Here is a 24,457-nt window from a genome sequence, read left to right as displayed (position 1 = left end):
GCGTGTAAAGCCCCGGGATGCATGTAAGTACCAGGGCTTGCAAAAAGGGGCGGTCTGGAGGTGGGGCATGGGCGGAGCGAGAGGCAACTTGAGCCTACCCGGAGGCAGGCGCAAAAGGTAAGATCATTTTGGGGGGGTTAGAGTAGGGCTAGAGGGGGGAAGGGGTGGGAAGTTTAGGTTGGGGGAAGGGAAGTTCCCTCCCAGGCCGCTCCGATTTCGGAGCGGCCTGGGAGGGAACAGGGGAAGGCAGCGCGGCTCGGCACACGCAAAGTGCACAATTCTGCACCCCCGCTTGCGCGCGCCAACCCCTGATTTTATAACTTGCGTGCGCCTGCCGGGTAGCACGCACACATGTACGCCGCGTGCGCTCCTTTTAAAATCTACCCCATTGGGAAGAGAATAATGGATACCATGCATGTTGTAATGAAGCTGATCATGTATTTGATTCCTAGCAGAGCATAGTCTAAAAGCGCAAGTAAAGCTTATTCACTTTTCCCAAGCTTTGCAAGGGCTTTGAGTCTCATTTTTTTTAAATACAGTGTCAGCATGTGATTATTATTATTCACCAAAGTCAATATACATCCGAGTCCCTTATTTATGTGATGCCTATGTTTATAGTTTTATTTCACAAGATGAACTGGCACCAGATTGAGGACTGTCTTATTTAAATGATAAGAAATTACTGCAATGATTTACTAATGAAAATCCTCATTTCATAAAATAAGGTGGGGAAAAATTGTAATTAAATTTAATTTGCTTGGTGCTTCTATAAACAATGCATCTTCCCAAAATTTAGCACGCACAGTGTATGTTCATTATTACCCACAGCTCAATTGTAATTATTCTTCAAACTTTGTAAGTGACTCATGCACCAAACACATCAAGCATATGCATCCATTAAGCTTTTTACAAAGAGCCACTTTGTTGGTTGTTGACATTAAGCACCTGTGACAACCTGTTAGAAAATGAAATGTACCCAGCAAAGCTCACAGGGAATCTTCAATCAAAACAGCAATCACCAGTAAAAATTCAAAACTAGCTATTTAGAGATACTATTGCCCTAAGTATTAGGTTAACTTCAGGGTACAACTAACTATGTAGACTTTCTTTATAATGGGAGGCTAAGCAGGTCTCATGCCTGTGTGGCCATCTAATAGGGTGCCAGGTTCACGAGGCAGCTGGCCCAGGGTCAAAAAAAGTAGTAAAGGGGGGAGGGGTAGAAAGATGAGAGGGAGTTAGGGAAAGGGAGGGAGCGGCGCTCCCTACAGACCTTAGATTAGGTGAGGGTGGGGGGAGAAAAGGGGGGGGGGGGAAATGTGAGCAGGGGACAGTTCATTCATCCCCTGCTGAAGCTTAAATTTGAAGATAGAGTCCTCACTGGCTGGGGGAGGGGGAATGTTTGTAAATAGTGAAGGCACTGAAGGGGGGTATACAGCAGCAATGGTGCGAATACCCATTTGCACCTTTTTTGCTGCTGTGGCCACTTCTCTGCCTTCTCTGAGGGAACAGTGCTGACCTGAGGTGTGCTGTTTCACCGTGGAGATGGAGTCAAGAGGAAGCTGCAGCCGCGGGAGAGTAGGTCGGAGGTGCGATGGAAGGAGGTCCTCTGGCATCCGGGCCGGTTGGGGATGTTGCCGCGATCGCAGGGATCCCCGTGGTGAGTGAGCTGTTGAGTGGGCCACTGGGGGGAAATGAAGATTTGTGCGTGGTGCCTCCGTTCACGGGAAGCGTCACGCTGGGATGGGGAGAGTCAGGGGGTCGGGCCCTGAGAGGCCGATTGTGCGGGCGTGCCGCTCCAGCTGCAGTCAGGGCCGAAGGGGAAGGAGTTGCAGGGCCAGGGTCCTACCTGAGGGAGCCTGGTGTGGTGCCTGCTCGAGGGAGTTGGCACAGCCTCCTGCTCTGGCAGCTGTCCAGGGTGCTGCAGGCCTGCCTGCTTGGTCAGGGCTTTCTCCAGGCTGGGCTCCTGAAAGGCATTTCACTCAGCCCATGGGCCCTGGAGGGTGGTGGCCAGAATGCGCGAGCATGCCAACTGCTGGGGTGAGTTCCTGGCCTTTGGGGGGGGGGCTAGTTTTAGAGACTCATCTGGGGGGTGGAGTGGAACCCGTGGGGGGGGGGGGGAGAGACAGTTTCTCAGTTTGCTGTGGATCCCTCTAGGGCCCAGTGGCGGATCCCTCTAGGGCCCAGTGGAGGCTGGTATGCAAGGTGGTTCTCCGGGTCTCAGCAGCGGATATCAAGGAGGTCTACAGTTACCATGGTTTATGGATCCAGAGGCGAGTTGTTTCTTGGTGGGCAGTTGTAGTCCCGGTGAGTGGCGAGGCATGCCTGTGGAGTACCCCATGTGAGGTGGTTATGGCGAGGGTCCCGGTGTGGTGGAGAGGGAACCTGGTGCTGCAGAATTTGTTGGGTTGTCTCCTGCGGTGCCTTTTGCTTCTTTGCAAGGGGTGTTGCCAAGTGAAGCCTGAGACTTCGCAGCAGGAGCAATGGTGAAGTAACCCAGTAGAGCAGGTGCCTCGCAGCATGGATCCTGTTCTTCCCAGTGCCACTCTGGCATCGCCCTCTGCCATTCATCAGGGTGAATCTTTAGATCCAGAAGTCCAAGGGGTGGGGTCGGAAGCTAGCCACGGCGAGTCTTCGGAGGGAATAGGGAGGTCGGCAGCAGATATGCCAGGGCAGGACACCTCGTCATCCGTTCCCAAACTGCCTGTGGAGCGGGGAGTGCAGGAGAAAGGCACAGAGTCTGTGCGATGGGATAGACCCAAGGGTAATACCTCTGTAGTGGAGATATGGTAATGGTCCACGGAGCGGGGTACACCAATGAGGCTCCTTGGTAGAGATGAAATGGTGGTGACCCGTGAAGCAGGACACACCAGTGAAGGGTCCTCAGAAGAGATGACACGGTAGTGGTCTGCAGCGCAGGATACACCGATGAGAGTTCCTTACTTATAGATGACACAGCAGTGGTCCGCAGCGCGGGGTACACTGATGAGGGTTCCTCACTAAGAGATGACGTGGTAGTGGTCTGCAGCACGGGGTACACTGATGAAGATTCCTCACTGTAGATGGTACGGTAGTGGCCCGCAGTGCGGGGTACACCGATGAAGGTTCCACACTAGAGATGGTACGGTAGTGCTCCGTAGAGTGGAGGTACTCACAGTAACAAAGGCTCCAGAAGAAGTCCCGGGGAACGGGGCAAGCAGTAGTCCAAGGCAAGGCCGAGGAGCGGATAGCAAGAGATGAGGAAGGGCCCCCGAGGAGCGGGTACCCAGACTTCTCACGCCAAAGTAGCAGGACCTAGAACGGGAAGTCCATAGTGAGCGAAGCGGATACAGCAATGAGGGAACTCGTTGCCAAGTCGTAGGTAGCCAGGGCCCGCCGGCTTAAATGTCCAGGAAGGATGATGTCATCCAGAGGGGACGCCCCCGAGGTCCCCGCCATGATGTGCTTAAGACCGGCCCGTGCGCACGCGTGCCTAGGGGATTCCGAGGGCAAGATGGCAGTCAGCAGTGTCCGCGGAGTCCAGGGAGGCCTGGGAACGGTAGGCAGGCGGCGATAGCTGACGGAGGCCACAAGTCTTCCCCACAGAGTTAAAGATGCAAAGGAGGAAGTGAGCAACAGCGGTCACAGCCATCTGCGGCCGACGGGCGTAACAGCATGTATTTGAATGTAACAATTTGGGCTCATCATGTGCCAGGTGTCGCTAATCGTGTGGCTGATTCTCTTTCTCATTCCAAGTGGGAGCTGTTTCAAAAGTTGGCGCTTGAAGTGGATCCAGTGGGTGCTTTGGTACCTCCTTTCCTTTGGAAATTTGGTTCCCGGAAGCCTGGAAACTGTTGAAAGCATCACTACCCCCGACAACTTGGAACGGTTACGTGACTGGAGCTCAGAAGGTGGTATTTTTCCTTCCATCTCGGGGGTGGACTTGGAGGCCTGTGTTGGACTTCTTACTATTGCAATTCATGGAAAAGGCCAGAGAGGAGGGTTGTTCTAAAGCAGTGATAAACAAGCAGTTATACACCCCATGGATGGGGTGTTTTCCAATAGGCCACTTTGTATTTGTCGGATGTTAGTGGGGTGGTCTAGAGATTCCACTCGTATGGGGAATGAGCAGTTTCCCATTACGCACAACATCCTATTGAGATTATGGGATGTTTTGCCTAGCATTTGTACATCTCCTTACTAATGTTGCCTATTCAGGGCGGCTTTCTATTGGCGTTTTTTGGAGCGTTCAGGGATAGCAAATTGGTAGCCAGGGCGTCCAAAAGGGCAGAATCTACTGGGTTGCTAGAGCGGCATGTGACCTTAATTCTCTGCCTCACTGCTATTGTTTATTCCAAGGTCAAAAACTGACCAAGCGGGCAGAGGGCTCTCAGTTGCATTAAGGGCAGTTCCCGGTTTATAGAGATGTGAATCGTGTGCCCGATCGTCTTAACGATCGGGTTCGGCTGGAGGGAGAAAAAAATCTGATCGCTGGAGATGTGAATCGGAATCGGAATCGGAATCAGCCAGCCAGTGCTCCTACCATGTGACAGGGGCCGGCCAATGGCATGGATACCCTGTCACATGGTAAGGGCAAAGGGCCATCGGCACCATATTTATGAGTGGCAGCCGATGGCCTGAGAATGGGAGATCACTCCCGGGACCACCACTAGACCACCAGGTAATTTTAAAATGTTTTGGGGGGCTTGGGAGGGTGGGAAAACCTAAGGGGTCATCTTTAAAGGGTCGGGTGGGGGGTTTTTTTTATCGGGCCATTTTTGAGTGGCAGTCAAAATGGCGTCGATGGCCTGAGAGCGGGAGATCGGTCCCCACGCCCCCACTGGACTACCAGGTACTCGTAAAAAGTTTAGGGGGGGGTTCGGGAGGGTGGGGGAAGGTAAGGGATTAGTTTTATAGGGTCGGGGTGGGTTTAGGGGTTGTTTTGGTGTGCCGGTTTTCCCGCCCTCCCCCTCCCCCGATTTACGATTTTTCACAATAAATCGGGGGAATTTCTATTGTATCGCGACTCAACGATTTTTGACGATTTAAAAAATATCTGACGATGTTTTTAAATCGTCAAAAAACAATTCATATTCCTAGTTATTTCTACGAGTTGACTTGTCAAGTTGTAACTTATGAAAACAGCTGGGTGCAGTTGTCAAATACGGGACTTCTTGCTGGGAAGTGGCGGGGGTCATTCTAGCTTCGGCTCCTTGCTGGGAGGTGGTGGGGGCTGGGATAATGAGTTCAAAGAACAGAGGAACTTAATGGCCGGTGGGCTAGTAGTGATCATCTTGCTGGGAGGTGGAGGATAGTCGGTTGAGTTCCTAGATCAGATACAGGGGGGCTCAGGCACCTATGTTGTACAATAAAGCTGTGGCCTGTTGAATTCCAATAAGAACATAAGAACATAAGAAAATGCCATACTGGGTCAGACCAAGGGTCAGACCAAGGGTCCATCAAGCCCAGCATCCTGTTTCCAACAGTGGCCAATCCAGGCCATAAGAACCTGGCAAGTACCCAAAAAATAAGTCTATTCATGTTACCATTGCTATTGGCAGTGGCTATTCTCTATGTGAACTTAATAGCAGGTAATGGACTTCTCATCCAAGAACTTATCCAATCCTTTTTTAAACCCAGCTATAGTAACTGCACTAACCACATCCTCTGGCAACAAATTCCAGAGTTTAATTGTGCGTTGAGTAAAAAAGAACTTTTTCCGATTAGTTTTAAATGTGCCCCATGCTAACTTCATGGAGTGCCCCCTAGTCTTTCTACAATATTGTGTATTTTCTGAAAGGAAATGGGGGTGGGGGAGGGTTTGGGGATGGAAGTGTGGTTATTGTAAAAAGGCGAGGCGGAAGGAGTGTAAGTCCTGGCTATCCATATTATTATATAACTATCTCTAAAACATCAGATGTTCTCTTTTTCTATTGTAGCAATGACATATAATCTATCCAGGTATGTATGTGTAAGAAGATTTTTAAGTGTTAAAATAATTAATGCTTCTAGGAAAGCTCAGTTTTATTCTAAATATTTATAAGACACTAAAAACAAGCCTTTTTACTTTTTCTAGTACTGATTTTGGGAGAAAATTTAATTCATGCTGATTTATTGCATATTTTCCTTTTAAATTCAGTCAACATTTATACTCCATGAATACTTACCTCTTCTGTGGAAATTTATAAGAAATGGTTTTATTTCTACAAAAGGTTTACAAATTTTCTAGACCGTATACATGAAGATTTGTAAATAAGAAAAAAAAGTATCTCAGAAGTACTTCCCCACACAGAGAAAATACATACAATGCTCTCTGCTTAACAATAACACACGGACATACACTGAAAACAGTCTAGTTGTTTTCATCCTGTGAACATCTTGCTTTACAGAGTCCTAAAAATAAGACCAGAGACTTTAAACTGATGAGAGTTCAGCTTCAGATGGTTTCCTGCATAATAGTTTGTGTTATTAAAAGAGTGACTGTCACCAAAATGTGGTGGGTGTGGGTTCCAGAAGAATTTAAGAACATGCTGTTAGCTGCTCTGCTTCCAATGAAATTGTTTGAGGTCATACAAGGGCAGCCAGTGAATGTCTGTAATATCTTTGTGGCTGGCATTGTAGAATCATACAGATCAATTGTTAGATTAAATGAAGCAGCCTGTGTGAAAGGCATTTCACTGCTAATACCATTCATGATCCCATAGCACTCCCCTTCTCACTGCATGAGTATTCCTGTAATATTTGTGTCTTTGTGTGCATTCTGAAATCTTACTGGAGTTTAAATGATGGTCTAACCTGGAATATTGTGTCCACTTCTGGAGACCATAATCTCCAAAATATAGACATACAGGCAACCCAGAGGAGGGATTTCAAAATGGTATAGAGTCCTTTTTCAAAAGAACAAGATATGAAGCTCCATGGGGATAGAAAATATTTCTTCACGGAAAGGATCATAGATGAATGGAATGGACTCCCAGTGGATGTGGTGGAGTTGAAAATGGGAAAATAATTCAAAAGAAAATGGGAAAATGATTCCTAATAGAAAAGACATAAAAGGAAAGTCAGAGATCACCTGGGGGGGTCTATGACATTTCACTGAAAGGGGAACTGAGTGAACTAGATGGTCTTAAAAGTTCTTATGTGTTGTGATATTCCATGACAGTGATAGGAACAGGGTTTGCAAAAGCAGAGGCATGGGGAGAAGTGATAAAGAAAAACCAAAGGGCAGGGGAGAGGACTCCTGCTTCACCAGCACCATTTTCCAAAATAGCGCTAGTTAATCCCTGATGCCCCTTTGCCTCTCCATGTGGGAGAAGGGGGAAGCCATGGAGTATAAAGGGTCAACCGGCACATTTTAGAAAATTGCACTGGTTAGGCAGAAGTGAATGGATGTTGGCACAGTCCCTACTGGACCCCAGGGACCTGGAGTGGGTCCAGAGTTAGGCTAGAGTGGGGAGAAGGCGTCTGTGGGGCTTCTACTCTGGAGAGGGGCTTAAGGATTCCAGAAGCTTTAACCATTTTTGCCCACAAAGGCTAAGATGGTGGCCTTGGGAGTTGTGGGTTGGCAAGGTGATAGGATATGAAGTGAAAGGATAAAAAATATTTTCAGAATTCAGGAAAGCACAGGACAAGCACAGTAGATCCTAAATTGTGGAGAAGCTAGGAAAAAGTCATAGAAAAGACTTGTCTAACTCTATGATACTGTAGTAGGAAGGGAAAATAAGCAGATTAGATGAGTCTTTTGGTCATTATCTACCATCTTATTTTATGTGTTTATGAAATGTGAAGGACAATTGTGGAGTGAAAAACATAAATATCCAGAGGCTCTACTGCATTTCAAACTTGGAAGTCAACAGGATTCACATTCAAATTTAGAATTTGTTTTTCATGTTTTGAGGCAAAATAATAAAAAGGCCACAATTTCAAAGAAAAAACATTATATAAAATTCAGTTATCTCTCTCCTCTTTTCTAAAGATTTTTAAAGGATTGTCCCCTTATGGGCCATAATTTAAGTCCTAGTTATGTCTTTAAAAAAAACACTTGTCTGTGGATGACATCTTCCATTTAAAACAAAATTCAAAAAGTAAGGACTGTTTTTTTGCATAAATTGTAATTCCTAATAAATGAATAGAGCCTACATTACATATTCATCTCCTATAAATAAGGCTCTTAGATTCAGGCAAAAATTGAATCTTATTCAACTTGTATCCTATTCATATGACCTTAACAGGGAAATTCCATCTTGAAACACTGGTCGCAAAACCATTCAGTCTTCATTTTATGCTTTTATCATACAGCTATAACCAGCAGCTAGGACCTACAGTACCTTTTAAATGTCTATTTATACTCTATAGTGCTAGCTTTTGAAAACTGATAGGAAGACAATCACATATTAAATAGACAGACACAAAGATGCTGAAGACAGACAAGCAATTTATTATGTCTGCACACACACTAAGTGAACTGCAAATGAAGCTAGACTTCCCCTGACAGTATCAAACATGGACACAAGTTTCATTTGTTTAATTCTGTGTTACTACAGAGTTAAACTGAGAAAACCAGAGAGCCACATTTAATATGTTGAAACATCTAATAAGGCTGTGCATGGAAAATAAAATTCACTTTGTTTTATTTCAATTTGTTTGCCTCTATGATTAGCTCTGTTCAAATCAAACTGATTTTTTTTTCATTTATTTGTATCTTTTATTCATTCATTTACAATCAAAGTCAGTGGGGAAAGCAATGCATCCTATGTTGGGCTCTAATATTGAGATTATCTATTCAGGTTTAATGAAACTTGTAGATATGCAAAAGCAACAGAGGAACAGCACTCCAAAAATTACCAATAGTGGGACAAAGTGACACCAATAGTGGCATGAATAATAACCCCAGTGCACGGTCACAGATGCAAATCAGAATGCAGAGTGTCACCAACAGATCATTGCAAAAGAGCACAAGCAGTGACAAGAATACCCCTAGGATCCAAAATTGGAGCAAGGCAGCACTAAAAGTGACATAAACATCCAAAGACACAGAGTGAGAGCTAAGGCAGAGAGCACAATGGCATCAAAACACCAAGGTATAGAGTGAGGGGTAAGGCAGCAAACACAGTGCAACAAAACCCCACAGCATCATGAGAAGGGCTAAATGGTAACAGCAGAGAAGGCCAGGATCAGGCAGAACAGCAACCATGGCAAAACAATACAGCAAGGAGCTGAATCAGGAGAGATGCAGGTCACATGGAGTGAGCTGGGCAGCAGTGATAAGAATGGCAAATGACAACAACAAAGCAAGGTGCTTTGTTGGTCTATGGCCGCCGCGATTTAGCGCCGCCATTTTGCAAAATGGCGGCGCAGAATGGCGCCGGCTGAAGACAACACGATTCAATTGCAGGAGGCCGTTCCGGACCGCCGCTGGACCCCCAGGTAATTTAAGGCATTTGGGGGGGGGTTCGGGAGGGTGGGGGATTTAATTTAAAGGGTCGGGGGTGGGTTTTAGGGTGTTTTAGTGTGCCGGTTTTCCTGCCTTCCCCCTTCCCCTGATTTACGATTTTTTGACGATAAATCGGGGGAATTGGTATTGTATCGTGGCCCTAACGATTTTTGACGATTTAAAATATATCGGACGATATTTTAAATTGTCAAAAAACGATTCACATCCCTATTGTTTATGGACTTGGCCGCAGAAGCATTCCTGTGCTGTTTCCTTTATGCTTGAGTATCAGTACCCAAGAATCTGTAAAAGTCAGGGTCCATGTTGGTTGTCAACTAAATCCAATACCTATTTCTACCCCCAGCACCCCATCAAAGTAGGGAGTGATGTTGCAGTTGCTTCAAAGAAATCAAGGCTTATTGGTTAAGGGTAGTAATCCCATGACTTATGTTAAGGCTAGTAACTGCCGCTCCGTGCATAAAAGTCAGGACACTCGTAGGTTGTTGTTTGAATCCAATTCCCTTTTTCCCCCTGCTGTTGAAGTGGAGAGTAGGGATGTGCAGAGGGACACCATACGTTGCATTCGGGATTCGTATTCATCGGGGGGGGCAAATATGTTGCATTCGGCAAGGGGGCCCCCGATACGTTCATGCGTTAATTCTTATTTGTTTCCTGGCTAAAATTGAATTAACTACAACCCCCAATGCTCCTGTCCCCCCCCCCCCCCAAGACTTACCAAAACTCCCTGGTGGTCCAGCGGGGGGGTCCGGGAGCCATCTCCTGCACTCACATCCTTGGCTGCCAGTATTCAAAATGGCGCTGATAGCCTTTGACCTTACTAAGTCACAGGGGCTACCGGTGTGATTGGTCGGCCCCTGTCACATGGTAGGAGCAATGGATGGCCGGTGCCATCTTGTGCTCCATAAAGACCCTCCTGACCCCCACAAGAATTGCCAAAAGTCCCTGGTGGTCCAGCGGGGGTCCGGGAGCGACCTCCTGCACTCGGGCCATCGGCTGCCAGTAATCAAAATGGCGCCGATAGCCTTTGCCTTCTCTATGTCACAGGGGCTGACCAATGGCACCGGTTAACCGGCTGCTTCAGGTGACAGAATTTTGAAGTGGCAAAAAGTGCCCCTTTAAAATTCTGCCCAGCCCCCACCTCACCCTGCCTTCCACCCCGTTACGCCACCCTTCTGACCCCCCCCACCACCCCCACCCCCTAGACTCACGAAAAGTCCTGGTGGTCCAGCGAAGGGCCTGAAAGTGATCTGCTGCTCCTAGACTGTTGGCTGCCACTAACCAAAATGGCGCCATGGCCTTTAGCCCCTACCATGTAACAGGGGCTACCGGTGCGATTAGCCTGCCCCTGTCACATGGTAGAGGCAATGGACAGCCTGCACCATTTTTTAAAATGGCATGGGGGGCAAGCGCAAGGCAGAAGGTGCACAGGGTGCCTAATCCCCTTGCACTGGCCCTGCATGGAGCTGCATACCCTTCACCCTCTGGTGAAAGTGCACCACTATTTTCCTGTACCTGTCTATCAATTACTTAACACAGTAACAGAGTAAATCTGTCCAGCAATCATTTTCTTTTTTTATTCTTAAGCTACTGTTGCTCTGTGCAGGTTACCCCAGTAAACAGAGTTACCCTATTCTTCATCTCCATCATTTGGTCACTATTAATCCTCTGTGATTATCTCATGTCCTATTGAATTCTATTATCATCTTTGCTCTCACAAGATCCTCTTCAAGGGCATTCTATTCATCCATCACCATTTCTGTAATGAAATGCTTTCTGATGTTGGTACTGACTGTTGTGTGTCCCAGCCACAGCAGGCCAGCAATTGGCCCTACTCATCCCCGACACCCGGGTCCCAGACTTGGCCCTTCCTCTTTGGCAGCAGTAGGCAGTCGCCTTCGCGCTCGTGCTCCATGGCCTCCTCAGGTCCCAGTCGGTACTTCCCATGTGCGCGGAGGGGAGACGTCACCACCACATAGTCCCAGTCACTCTGCCTTAGGCGTGCGCATGCACGCCTTCCCCGACTTTAAAGGGGCTGCGGCGGGAAACCTTCCCATGACCCTGGATGATGACATCGCCAGGCCCTGCTACTTAAGGCAGTCCCTGCCATCCGGTCTTTGCCTTGGCCTCCACGCTTCCTATCGTGTGCTTAGTTGCTACTCCTTTGTGTTCCTGTTCCTGTGCTTGTTCTGATCCAGTCCTGCGTTCCTGTTCCAGTTCCTGAGTTCCAGTTCTAGTTTCCTGTTCCTGACCTTCACTTGTTCCTGATTACCTTTTGGATGGATTCCTGGCTATGACCCTCACTTGTTGCTGACCATGCTTTGGATGGATTCATGACTTTGATCCTTGCTCGTTCCTGACCATGCTTTGGATGCATTCCTGGCTTGAGCTTCGCTTGTTCCTGACCATGCTTTGAATGAATTCCTAGCTTTGAACCTCACTTGTTCCTGACCTCGCCTTGGACGGATTCTCTGGCTCTGATCCTTGCTTGCACCTGACCTTGTCTTCAGCCACCAGCCCTGACTTCAGCTTGCACCTGACCTTGTCTTCAGCCATCTGCCCTGACTCCAGCTTGAACCTGACTTTGCCTCCAGCGGACTACTAGGACTTTGACTTTCTTAGGCTCGCGCCTATTTTCAAGCCTTGATTTAATCTGTTCCTGCTCTCTAGCCTATTTCAGCCTGTCTGGGCTTCTGGATCCAGGCCCGGTCTTGAGCTCAGCTCCTTTGGACCCTGTGTCTCCATTGCTTCCTGTCTCCTTGTCTTGAATATTCTTCACACGATCAACCACACGGAGGCCTGCCTAAGACCAGCTGGCCCCGGTACCCAAGAGCTCAAACTGTAAGGAAGAAGGCTGGTATTGGCGAAGCTCCAGTCAGCCTCCACTTCCCGTTCTTCCACCTCCCGATGGTGGGGACCCATGGGGGCTTCCCCATGGGTAGTGTCAACTCCACCTCAGGCCAAGGGTCCACCTCCGCAACACTGACTGGACCCCCTTGGAGCTTCATATTATGACCCTTTGTTCTACAGTTTTTTCATCAAATAACGTTTTAGTTCCTATACATTATTAATGCCTTTCAGATATTTAAAAATCTACATCATATCACCCCTGTCTCTCCTCTCCTCCACTACATACAGATGTAGGTCCTCTAATCTCATCTCATAACTCTTTTGGTACAGTCCCATACCATTTTGGTTGCCTTTCTCTGGACTGCTTCCATCCTGTCTCTATGTTTTGGGATATGATCTCCAGAACTGAACATAGTACTCCAGATTAGGCCTCACCATTGACCTGTACTGAGGCATTATCACATCCTTTTTCCTGCTGGTTATGCCTCTCTTTATGCAGCCCAGCATCTCTCTGGCCTTATCCATTGCCTTGTTACATTACTTAACCGCCTTCAGATTGTCAGACATTATCACCCTGAGGTCTATCTCCTAGTCCATGCACATCAGACTTTCGTGAACCATCACGAATAGTTTCTTAGGATTTCTGTACCCTAAATGCTTGACTCTGCACTTCTTGACATTGAATCCCAAATGCCAAACCTTTGATCATGCCTCATGTTTTCATTCTCTCTTCTCCTAGAGGTGTATCCATTCTATTGCATATCTTATTGTCATTCACAAAAAGATTAACTTTTCCTTTGAACCCTTCCATAATATCATTCACAAAGATATTGAACAGAACTGGTCCCAGAACCGATCACTGAGGTAGTACGCTTATCACCCTTCCCTCCTCAGAGCAGATTCCATTTATGACTACTCACTGTCAGTCAACCAATTTCTGATTACCCATTTCCAGACTTTTGAATTTATTCATGAGCCTCCTATGCAGGATAGTATCAAACGTTTTGCAGAAATCCAGATAAATCATATCAAGTGTTCTTCCTTGATCTAATTCTCTAGTCACCCAATCAAAAAATTCAAATAGATTTGTCTGACTTATTCTACTGCATTGCAGATAGCTCACTATCCTTTCCTTCTGAAGTGTCTCCATTAGTTTAACCAACAATGAGATAAGGCTAACTGGCCTGTAGTTTCCATGTTCTTCCCTGCAACCATTTTTGTGAAGCAGGACCACAACTGCACTTCTGCAATCCTGCAGCACTACCCTCATTTCGAAGGATCTATTGAACACTGAAACTGAAAGTGGACAAGGCCATGGGGCCAAATGAGATACATCCCAGGATACTAAGGGAGTTTAGAGATGTGCTAACAGGTCTGCTGAAAGGCTTGTTCAATAGATCCCTGGAAATAGGAATGGTGCCTCAAGACTAGAGAAGAGCGATTGTGGTCCTGCTTTCAAGAGCGGTAGCAGAGAGGAGGCTGGCAACTATTGTCTTGTCAGCCTTGCCTAGGTGGTGAGAAAATGAATGGAGACTTTGCTGAAGGAAAAGATAGTTCACTATTTCTAGAACTGTGGGTCTTCTGTCCTTGGATCCTGCCATCTGGTTGTCTCTGGATCTCCTCGTCTGTAATCAGTCTTCCTCTCATCTGTCTTCAACGTATCCTCATTTTCCTGTGGTCCCTTATCTCCCTCCTGTTTGTCATCCTCCTGGTATTGATCTTCTGGCTTTGACTTTGGACTACCCTGATGCTGCTTGTCCTCCTCCTGCCACTGACCACAGCTTGTAACTCATCTTTGATTGAACTCTGCACGCCTCCAACCTCTGCCTCATCCAGACTCTGCTGCCTGTCACCTGTCCAGATTCTGGCCTTACCCAACTGTGTTTCCCGCTGTGCTGGCCTGTCTCATCAAGCAAGCTTTGAATCTTAACCTCCACAGAGGCCCACGCCTAAATCCAGTTGGCCCCGGCACCCAAGGGCTCAACATAAGGGGAAGGAGGGCTGGTATTGGTGAACCTCTAGTTGGGTCTCTCCTCCTGCCAGCTCTGTCTGCTGTTGGGCACCTGCAAGGCTCCTTCCTACAGGATGTGCCAACTCCACCTCGGCCTAAGGGTCTACTTTTGCAACAGAGATGAAGAAAGAAATCATGAAAGCAAAAGGTCAAGCAGAGGAAAGGTTTGCCAAAGAGGTAAAATGAGTTGTCAAAACATTTTTCAGATATATCAGAGAAAGAAAGGAGGTCAGAAGTGGTATAGTGAAATTGAAAGGTGACAAGGTACAATGTGTGGAGAGAGACAAGGAAATGGCGGAAATGTTAAACCTGTGGTTCTCAATCTTTTTCTATCAAGACATACCTGAGAGATGATGCTCACATGCATGACACACTGAACACATGACCATCATGGGACCATCATGACCATGACATATACTCTGAATCTACAGGAGTCCTCTGCTTCCTAACAATAAGTGCAGAGCAGAACTAAGACATTTCCCATGCTGTTTTCACTTTCAGGTAAAACAAAAAAAAAAAAGAGGAACTCATTGTTAAAACATATAGGTGCCTACTGAGTAGGCTAGTTGAAAAAAATGCTTGACCTTGATTGGGCCTGCTACTTCCTGGTCCCTTCCTAACCCAGCTCCATTCTGCTTGGCTTCAATGGCTTGCCCTGAAAAAAAAATAAGTATTGCTTGGCCCATAGACTTACATGGGATCAAAACAAATGCAAACTGACATTTTCTATTCATTCATATCATTTTAAATGAAACTAAATGAAAATGATCTGTTTTGTTTTATATTACCCATTTGTTTCAAATGAATGCACATCCCTAACTACCAATGTAAACAAGCCCTGTTAATGCCGCACAATAATGTTAATATCCATTTTACTTTTATTTCACTTGAATCCTGACCATTCTGAAATACTGTATAAACAATGCATCCAACAATGCATATTACTGGGTTCACTTGACCATTGCTTGGGAATTTAAAAATTAAAAGCAAAATGCATTTGCCTTTTTGGGTAAATAAAAAATATTCATATCTTATATTTGAAAAGTTACTGAGATACCCTATGCATCTCAAAAAACGTCAAATAAACTCCCCTACATGGATTATTACATACACTCCAGCATGTAATACATTATTAGCTTCAATAAAATATGTATAAGCCTGTGAAATATTGATTGGGCTGGGGCTCCCACCCTCCTGCACAGGGATCTCAGTTTTTCTTCTAGTGAATACACACTGGAATGCAGGTTTGTCTGAGGAGCATATTAATTTATGCATGAACCGATAAAGTACACAGCCACAAACAGAGAGGGGAAAGGTGAGGGAACATGAAGAAAGGAAACAGAAACCACAACAAAAAAAAACATAGCTTTGCTTGACTTCCTACACTACCAGGATGAGGCTAATTCAATTAACCCAACAAAAAATATTTTTTCTTGCTTCCTATTTTCACTGAATTCCATTGTAACAGGTTAATTTCCCTTGCTGGGTTGCTTTTAAATATGCAGGTTTAGTCTGTAGCACCACTTCCCCATCTCCTTATAGCTAGGATGAACAAATTCCCGGTTTGGACTAGACAGCCCAGTTTTGCGGCCTCTTGTACAGTGTCCGGTTACAAACGGTAACCAGACACTATAAAACCCGGTCGAGCAAAGGGTGAAGTCATTCGTGGCTGAAGATGGAGGAGGCCCCAGTGGGCCACGAACAGAGCCCATCCCGTTCACAGCTGAAAGATGAGGGAGGCGCCGGGTGTGCCGCGAATGGAGCCCATCCTGTTTGTGGCTGAAGATGAAGGAGGCCCCAGTGGGCCTCAAACAGAGCTCATCCCATCCGCAGCTGAAGATGAGGGAGGATCTGGGGGTGCTGCAAGCATAGTGCCGCGAAGTGGAAGGAAGCCCCAGTGGGCCGTGAGCAGAGCCCATCCTGTTCACAGCCGAAGACAAGGAAGGTGCCAGTGGGCACAGCCGAAGAACAGTAAGCAGCTAATGACCTCTACGTGGCCTGTGAGTGTGTGTCGGCGTGCACCGAATGACAGGCACAGTGACAGGAGTGTGTATGTGATTTAGATCCTTTGTGCCTGAATGAGGGTGTGTGAGTGAGGGATTTTGTGAGGGTGTGTGTTTCTGTGTGAGAGGGAACCTATGTGAAGGGGTATGTATGAGTAAGAAAGACAGCCTATGTGCAGGAGTGTATGAGTGTGCAAAAAAGAGAAGGAGCCTGTGTGAGTTTGTGTTTGCCAGAAAGAGATGGAGCCTATCTGCATGTGTGTGTGTATGAGAGAGAGGAAGCCTGTGTAAGGGTGTGTGTTTGAGAGAAGGACAGAGGGATCCTGTGCGGGCTAGAGTGACCAACTGTGATAGAGCAAGCCTGTGTCAGTGCATCCATTGAGAGAGAGGGAGTGTGTGTATGAGAGAAAAAACATGTGTGTATATGAAAGAAGAAAGTTTGTGCAGTCCTCTCAACTCCCTCCACTCCCCAGCATTCCATGACAATCTCAGAATAATTTTGTTACGCCTGTCGGTCGCAGATGGCTGCGACCACTAATGCTCACCTCTTTTTATACAGCCCTGACATCACTGGGGAAAGTGGCGGCCTCTGCCAGCTACCGCTGACATCCCTGGCGTTCCCGGGACAGCGTGGGCACTGCCGACCACCATCTTGTTCATGGGATCACTTAGGCGCACACATGGGCCAGTATTAAGCACATCATGGCGGGAACCTCGGGGGTATCCCTTCCGAATGACGTCTACACTCTGCTGTACTTAAGCTGCCTGGCCCTGCCTATCAACGAGTTAGCAAGGAGTTCCCTCATTGCTGAATCTGCTTCTCTTGTACGGACTTCCTGTTCCAGTTCCTGCACTTCGGTGTGAGACGCTCTGGGTATCTGCTCCTTGGGGGCCCTTCCTCGTCTCTGGCTATCCGCTCCTCGGAGGGCCTTCTGCCTTGGACCGCAATCTGTTGTTGCGACCGTCGCTGCTCGACGTCCTCACTCCGCTCTCTTTAACTCTGTGGTGACTCCCTCCGGGTCTGATGGATGGCTGGCTGCCGTGGCGTCTCCATGCCATCTTCCTCCAGCGTCCCTGGACCGGCTCGACGTTGCAGATCCGCCATGTTGCCTGAAGACCTAGGGCGCGTGCGCGTGCTCTGATTGAAGTACCAGCAAGAGCGCGAACCTCAGGGATATTCCCCTGAGATGACGTCATCCGCTTCCAATATTTAAAGGTCTCTATTTCACTATCTAACTGAGTTAGCATGGGGATTGCTTCGGCTATGCTTCCCAAGCTACTCTACCTACTCAGACTTACCAGCGGTACCTGCTCCTCGGGGTCCTCGCTCTTTCTCTTTACTTTCAGATTACAGATAGGAGTTGGTACTCGCTCCTCGAGGGCCCATGTTCCTGGACACTCTGAAGATTCTCTACTGCCTGGAAGCTATCGCTGCTACAAACATTTGTGAGTTACCATCACTCTCTCAGAGCTTTCCCTGGAACCAGGTACTCGCTCCTCGAGGGCCTAAACCTTTCCAGCTCCTGAGCTTCCTTGATACCTTATGTGAGTTTTGTCATCTAGTTCTGTTCATGAACTCTGCCTACTCACTTTCTACAGTTTCTCAACAGCTCAGCCATCCTGGATCGCTGTTCTAGTACCTGAGAGACTACAGCCCTGCCGGGCATATCAGCTCACTACTGCCACCTCTGGTGGTTTCAAAAACCTGTTTAATAAAAGAACTAATGTGTGTCTGTCTCCATAGTCAAGCCTAGCCGATGGTCCCTCTCGGGATATCCTCCCGGGGGTGTGGTCATCTGCCACCGGCCCAGGGATCCACCCACAACTATATCAGATTCATTACAGATTGCTACTCCTTAGCAAGACGATATCTGAGACACTACAAGATTGCTGACTCCTCCTTCTTTAGGAGCCATTTATAACAGATTGCTATCTCCGCAGTCTAACAGCAGATTTATTTCAGATTGCTAACTTCAGTGGATCCGGCTTAAAGTATGGGATGTTGTTTCCAGTGGATTTGGCTTAAACTTTGGGATGTTGTTAACTCCATGGATCCGGCACATCTCTCTGCCTTGCAGGCTATACCGGGCCTGGCCCAACGCATCTCAGAGCAGCAAGAAACTTTGGAGAAACTTACTGCAGCATTTCATCAGCTACACACACAGAAGACACAAGGCACAGCTTCTAACCAAGAAGGTCAGTTACAGGAGGTAACTTTAAAGACTGCTGTACCACTGGCGGCTCCTATCTACTTTTCCGGAGAAATCCAGAAGATCCAGGGCTTTCTGAACCAGTGCTGCATGCACTTCACCTTACAGCCAACTTTATTTCCCATGGCTCTTTCGAAGACCACCTACATCCTCTCATACTTGGATGGGAGAGCCCTGAGTGGGCATCTACCTTCTGGGAACACAAGGACCCTATTTTGCAGGACATAGAAGGATTTATGGACTTGTTTAAATCCATTTTTTATGACCCTGCTTGTATTTCTGTTGCCGGTTTTGCTTTGGTGGACTTGAAGCAAGGCAACAGATCACTGGCTGAATTTGCTATAGAATTCAAGACTCTTGCAGCGAAACTTCGCTGGGACCCCAAATGTCTCAAGACTCTCTTCTGCAGAGGCCTGGATACCCGTTTAAAGGACGAGCTGGCCTCTCGCCAGACACCTGACTCTTTGGACGAATTAATAGCCGTGGCCACTTGGATTGATCACCGGCTCCGAGACAAGGTTAAGGAACTCCGGCCTAAGGTGTTTCTTGGGTTGAAACAGGCTAGTACTACCACTGCACCTCGGATGGTTCCAGTAACTTCTGCTGCTGATAAAGATGAACCGATGCAACTTGGTCATGGATTCTTGACCTCCATGGAGAGAAGATTTCGGAAGAAACACGGCCTGTGCATGTACTGTGCTCAGCCCGGCCATGATGTTTCTACATACCCCATTCGTCCGGGAAATGGACGGGCCTAAATCCCGCGGGAGGACTGTTCTTGGGCCATACTGCATTTTCTCTTCCACCCTCTCTTCCAGTCTCCATGATCTGCGAACCGGCTTCGGTTCAGACTCCTGCCCTGATGGACTCAGGGGCAGGAGGCAACCTTATTCTCAGATGTCTAGTGGAAGACCTGAGGAGTTCCTTCTTCAAATTAGAAGATCCATTATTGCATCACAACTTGAAGTGGGCTTTGGACGTTCCTTTACATCGCCACTTCTCCTGAAGATCTCAGTGACGTCCATGGCAGTGCTACTCATGGCTGCTGATATTCATAGCGCCTTCTACATTCACCTTGGTTCAAAGGCGTTCAACATCTATCCACATTCACGGATTATAAACTTAGAGATATCTGTCACGTTCCATCCATTCGAAGGATGTATTTGATGAGCCACAGCATATAATTGATCCGAAGAAGATATCTCTGGCAACCAGCTAGTCTGTTTCCGCTAGTAATGCCACCATCTCTAGAAGTGGATCTTGGACGTAACCCAACATCGCCACTTCTGCTGAAACCTCAGTGAAGTTCATTGCAGCTACTTAGTAGAAAGACTAGGGGACACTCCATGAAGTTAGCATGGGGCACATTTAAAACTAATCGGAGAAAGTTCTTTTTTACTCAACGCACAATTAAACTCTGGAATTTGTTGCCAGAGAATGTGGTTCGTGCAGTTAGTATAGCTGTGTTTAAAAAAGGACTGGATAAGTTCTTGGAGGAGAAGTCCATTACCTGCTATTAAGTTCACTTAGAGAATAGCCACTGCCATTAGCAATAGTTACATGGAATAGACTTAGTTTTTGGGTACTTGCCAGGTTCTTATGGCCTGGATTGGCCACTGTTGGAAACAGGATGCTGGGCTTGATGGACCCTTGGTCTGACCCAGTATGGCATTTTCTTATGTTCTTATGTTCTTATGTTCTTATTACTGCTGAATTCTACCTCATCTCTCATCCAGCAACTTCTACTGGAGAGTCATCATTAGAAGTGGGTCTTGGACGTACCCTAACATCACCACTTCCACTGAAACCTTCAGTGACATCCACAGCAGCTCAATTCATTGCTGCTGATATCATCAATAACACTCTGCAAGATTCTTCCAAATCTCAAGATCCACCTGTCATCAATGCAGAAGACGACTTAGAAATTAGATCAAAGAGATTCTGGATGTTTGTAACAGAGGCAAGACTTTTGAATACCTTCTGATTTGGGAAGGCTTCGGCCCTGATTTAATCTCTTGGGAGCCTCAGACCAATATCTTGGACAAAGAGATGCTTCATCAGTTCCACCTCGCACATCCATCCAAACTTAAGCCTGATATCCGAAGAGGAGATCGCCCTTTGAAGGGGGGTACTGTTGTGACCATCGCTGCTCGACGTCCTCACTCCGCCCTCTTTACCTCTGTGGCGACTCCCTCCGGGTCTGATGGCATACAACTACCATGACCCATCACCCATTTTTGGTTCCACACACTAGGCTTGTCGATCATTCTCCTCTCCCCTCTCACCTATCCACATCTCTCTACCTCCCACGATTTCCTTCTAACGTCGCCCTTTTTTAGTTAATTATAGATCTGGTCCTCACCGCCGACTGAATTTCGGACTCTTATATCAGCCCCAACATACCGTTCAATCAGCTCGTTGTTAGAATTTATTCTGTTAAAATGTTATAGTTGGTCAATTAAGTCTCTTGTTCAAGTGTAAAATTTACTGTAATATACTGTTCCAATGTTAACTCGATGTAATAAGTTGTTTTTCATGTAAACCGGAGTGAAGGCAGATTGCTATATGTTGGTATATAAAAGATTTGAAATAAATAAATACAATAAATGATGGACAGCTGGCTGCTGTGGCGTCTCCATGCCGTCTCCCTCCGGCGTCCCCGGACCGGCTCGACGTTGCAAATCCTCCATGTTGCCTGAAGACAAACTTTACTGTGAGATCCTCTCCGGTGTACCCCGTACCTTGGGCCACTACTCTGCCAGCACTAGTGAGGAGCCACCTTGGGGTACCCTGCACTGCAGGCCATTGCCATGTCATCACTACAGAAACCTCTCCGGTGTACCCTGGGTCTCAGGCCTATACTGTGTCAGCTCTATTCAGGAACCACCTCGGTATACCCTGTGCTGCAGGTCATTGCCACGTCATCGCTACAGGTCCCTCGCTGGTGTAACCGTACCCGGGCCACTACAACATCATCTCTGAGTGAGGAATCCCTTGGTGTACCCTGCACTGCAGGCCACTACCTCATCATCACTTAGGAGAGACTACTTCGGTGTACCCCGCTCTGCAGACCATTACCAGATATTCATCTGAGGCATTCCCTCTTCAGACCTTATCTCCTCCTCCTGCACCCCCCGCTCTGCGGGCTGTGCTTTTTCTACTTTTATAATAAAGATTCTATTCTACAGCTGCGTCTGATGTCCAATGAGACCGCGCCTCCCGACGATGAGGCTCACAGGGCTTCTCCCTGTGGGCCATCTCTCACCTCGGCCCAGGGCCCATACATCTACAAGTCATAACAGATTGCTAACTCCATGGACCTGGCACAGGTCTCAGCGGTTCAGGCCAACCCTGGCAAGGCCCAGCAACTTTCAGAGCAGCAAAAGGTATTAGAGACTTTGGCTAACGCTATCAATCAATTAAGCACTCGGCTGGAGTCTGCCTCGATGCCTGCCAAGCCAAGTCCTGCTTCACCTGCACTGCCGTTTCAGCCTCCTGTGCCCTTGCCGGCACCCCCTCGCATCGCAGGTGACCCCTTGTTATGCAGGGGCTTTTTAAACCAGTGCAGCATGCACTTCTCTTTGCAGCCTGCATATTTTCCTGGTATAATGTCTAAAACTACGTACATCTTATCCCTCCTGGACTGAAAAGCCTTGGCCTGGGTGTCACCCCTCTGGGAACAAATGGATCCAATTCTCAACAACTTTCCAGGCCTCCTTGCCCTGTTTCTTTCAGTATTTGATGACCCCGCTCGCAGGACCGTCGCTGGATCTGCACTCCTGCATTTGTGACAAGGTTCCAGGTCACTGACCGAATATGTCATTAAGTTTAGGACTCTTTCCTCTGAATTACACTGGGATATGGGCTGCCTGTGTGCCATATTCATGAAAGGGCATTAAAGACAAATTAGCCGCATGTGAAATTCCTGAGGCATTGGACTCCCTTATCGACCTGTCGTCTGCGTGAGCAGTCACATGAGACTAGAGGATCGAAGAGGATGTCGTCAGAGGTTCCATGCATTCGCCCAAACCTACCGCCCAGATGGCTCCATCACCCAACACCGAAGAGTAAGAACCTATGCAAATGGGTTGCAGTCATCTATCTGCGAAAGAAAGACATCATAGGCAAAGATCAGGCCTTTGTATGTATTGTGACCAGCCAGGTCATGCTGTACCGCTCCTGTCCACTCTGTCCAGGAAACTCCGAGGCCTAGGACCCTCCAGAGGACTCCTTCTAGGCCTGACCGCAGCATCTCCTCCACTAACACTATCTGTCTCCATTAATGCAGACAACTTAGAGTTTCATACTCCACTCCGGGGCCGGTGGGAACTTTATACTCAAACAACATGAGGAACACCTACGAATCCCCACAGTTCAGACGCCTACACCCTTGCTACTGTCTTCAATTCATGGTGAGCCGTTACCAGGCAAAGTTACTTTCTCCACCGCGCCAATTCAACCGCAGCGGGTCACTACACATGGAGACCATTTCCTTTTTGATCTTAGAAAACGGCCATACATCCTGTGGTGCTTGGACTGCTATGGCTACAAATGCACACACCACAATTCGATTGGTGCACCTTACAACTATCCCAATGGGGCAAATCCTGCCTTGGGAAGTGCTTAGAAGTCATAACTCCTATGCCTTGTCTGACGACTACCACTTCCCTTCCGGGTCTTCCCCAGCAGTATTCCTCTTTTAGTGACGTGTTCTCCAAGAAAGCGGCAGACACTCTACCACCTCATTGCTCAATTGATTGCGCCATAAACTTGTTACCCAATACCGAACCTCCCAGAGGAAGGATGTACCCACTTTCTCTGATGGAAACCAAAGCAATGTCTGAGTATATATAAGAGAATTTGGCTAAAGGCTTCATCCGGCCTTCTAAATCTCCTGCTGGAGCCGGGTTCTTTTTTGTGGGAAAGATGGACGGTTCCCTTCGGCCGGGCATAGATTACCGCGGCTTAAATGAGATCACCCTGAAGGACCGCTATCAAATGCCATTAATCTCTGAGCTTTTTGACAGGCTCCAAGGGGCCAAAATATTCACCCAATTGGACCCCAGAGGAGCATATAACTTAGTCAGGATGCACCGGGGAGACGAATGGAAACCCGCATTTAACACCCGCGATGGCCATTTTGAATATTTAGTAATGCTGTTTGGCCTCTGCAACATCCTGGCAGTATTTCAAAATATGATTAACGGAATCTTCAAGGACATTCTTTACAGCTGTTTAGTGCTATACCTAGATGACATTCTGGTTTTCTCGCAAGACCTACAGAGCCATCATTTGGACATTGCCAACGTCTTACAAAGATTGAGAGACAACCAGTTATATGCCAAACTGGAAAAATGCTCTTTTCACCAGGAGTCTTTTCCCTTCTTAGGCTATGTGGTCTCCAGCCGGTTCCAAATGCATCCACAAAAAACCAAGAGTATCCGGGATTGGCCACAATCCATAGGTCTAAGGCACTGCGAAGATTCTTGGGTTTCACTAACTACCACAGGTCATTCATCCACCATTACTCTACACTGACCGCCCCACTCACAGCCATGACTCAAAAGGGAGCCAATCCCTCACAGTGGTCTCTTGAAGCAGTGACCGCCTTCCAAGTGCTCAAGGAGGCGTTCCTTCAAGAGCCGTGCTTGTGCCACCTGGATCCCCGACGACCTTTCATTGTCGAAGTGGACGCTTCTGATGTCGGCATTGGTGCGGTCCTCAGCCAACACTCAGTCAATCATACCTTGCACCCATGTTCTTCTTCTCCCGATGCTTCTCCACTGCGGAGCACAATTACGGAACAGGGGGCAAGGAACTGCTGGCAATTAAATTAGCTTTCAAAGAATAGCATCCATGGCTCGAGGGAGTGCCACACCAAATCACTGTTTACACCAAACACAAGAACCTTGAGTACTTACATCATGCTCAATGCCTGAACCACAGACAGGCTCTC

Source organism: Rhinatrema bivittatum, chromosome 1, assembly GCF_901001135.1.
Source record: "Rhinatrema bivittatum chromosome 1, aRhiBiv1.1, whole genome shotgun sequence".
Classification (NCBI taxonomy): domain Eukaryota; kingdom Metazoa; phylum Chordata; class Amphibia; order Gymnophiona; family Rhinatrematidae; genus Rhinatrema; species Rhinatrema bivittatum.
Note: the sequence above shows the minus strand (reverse complement) of the source record.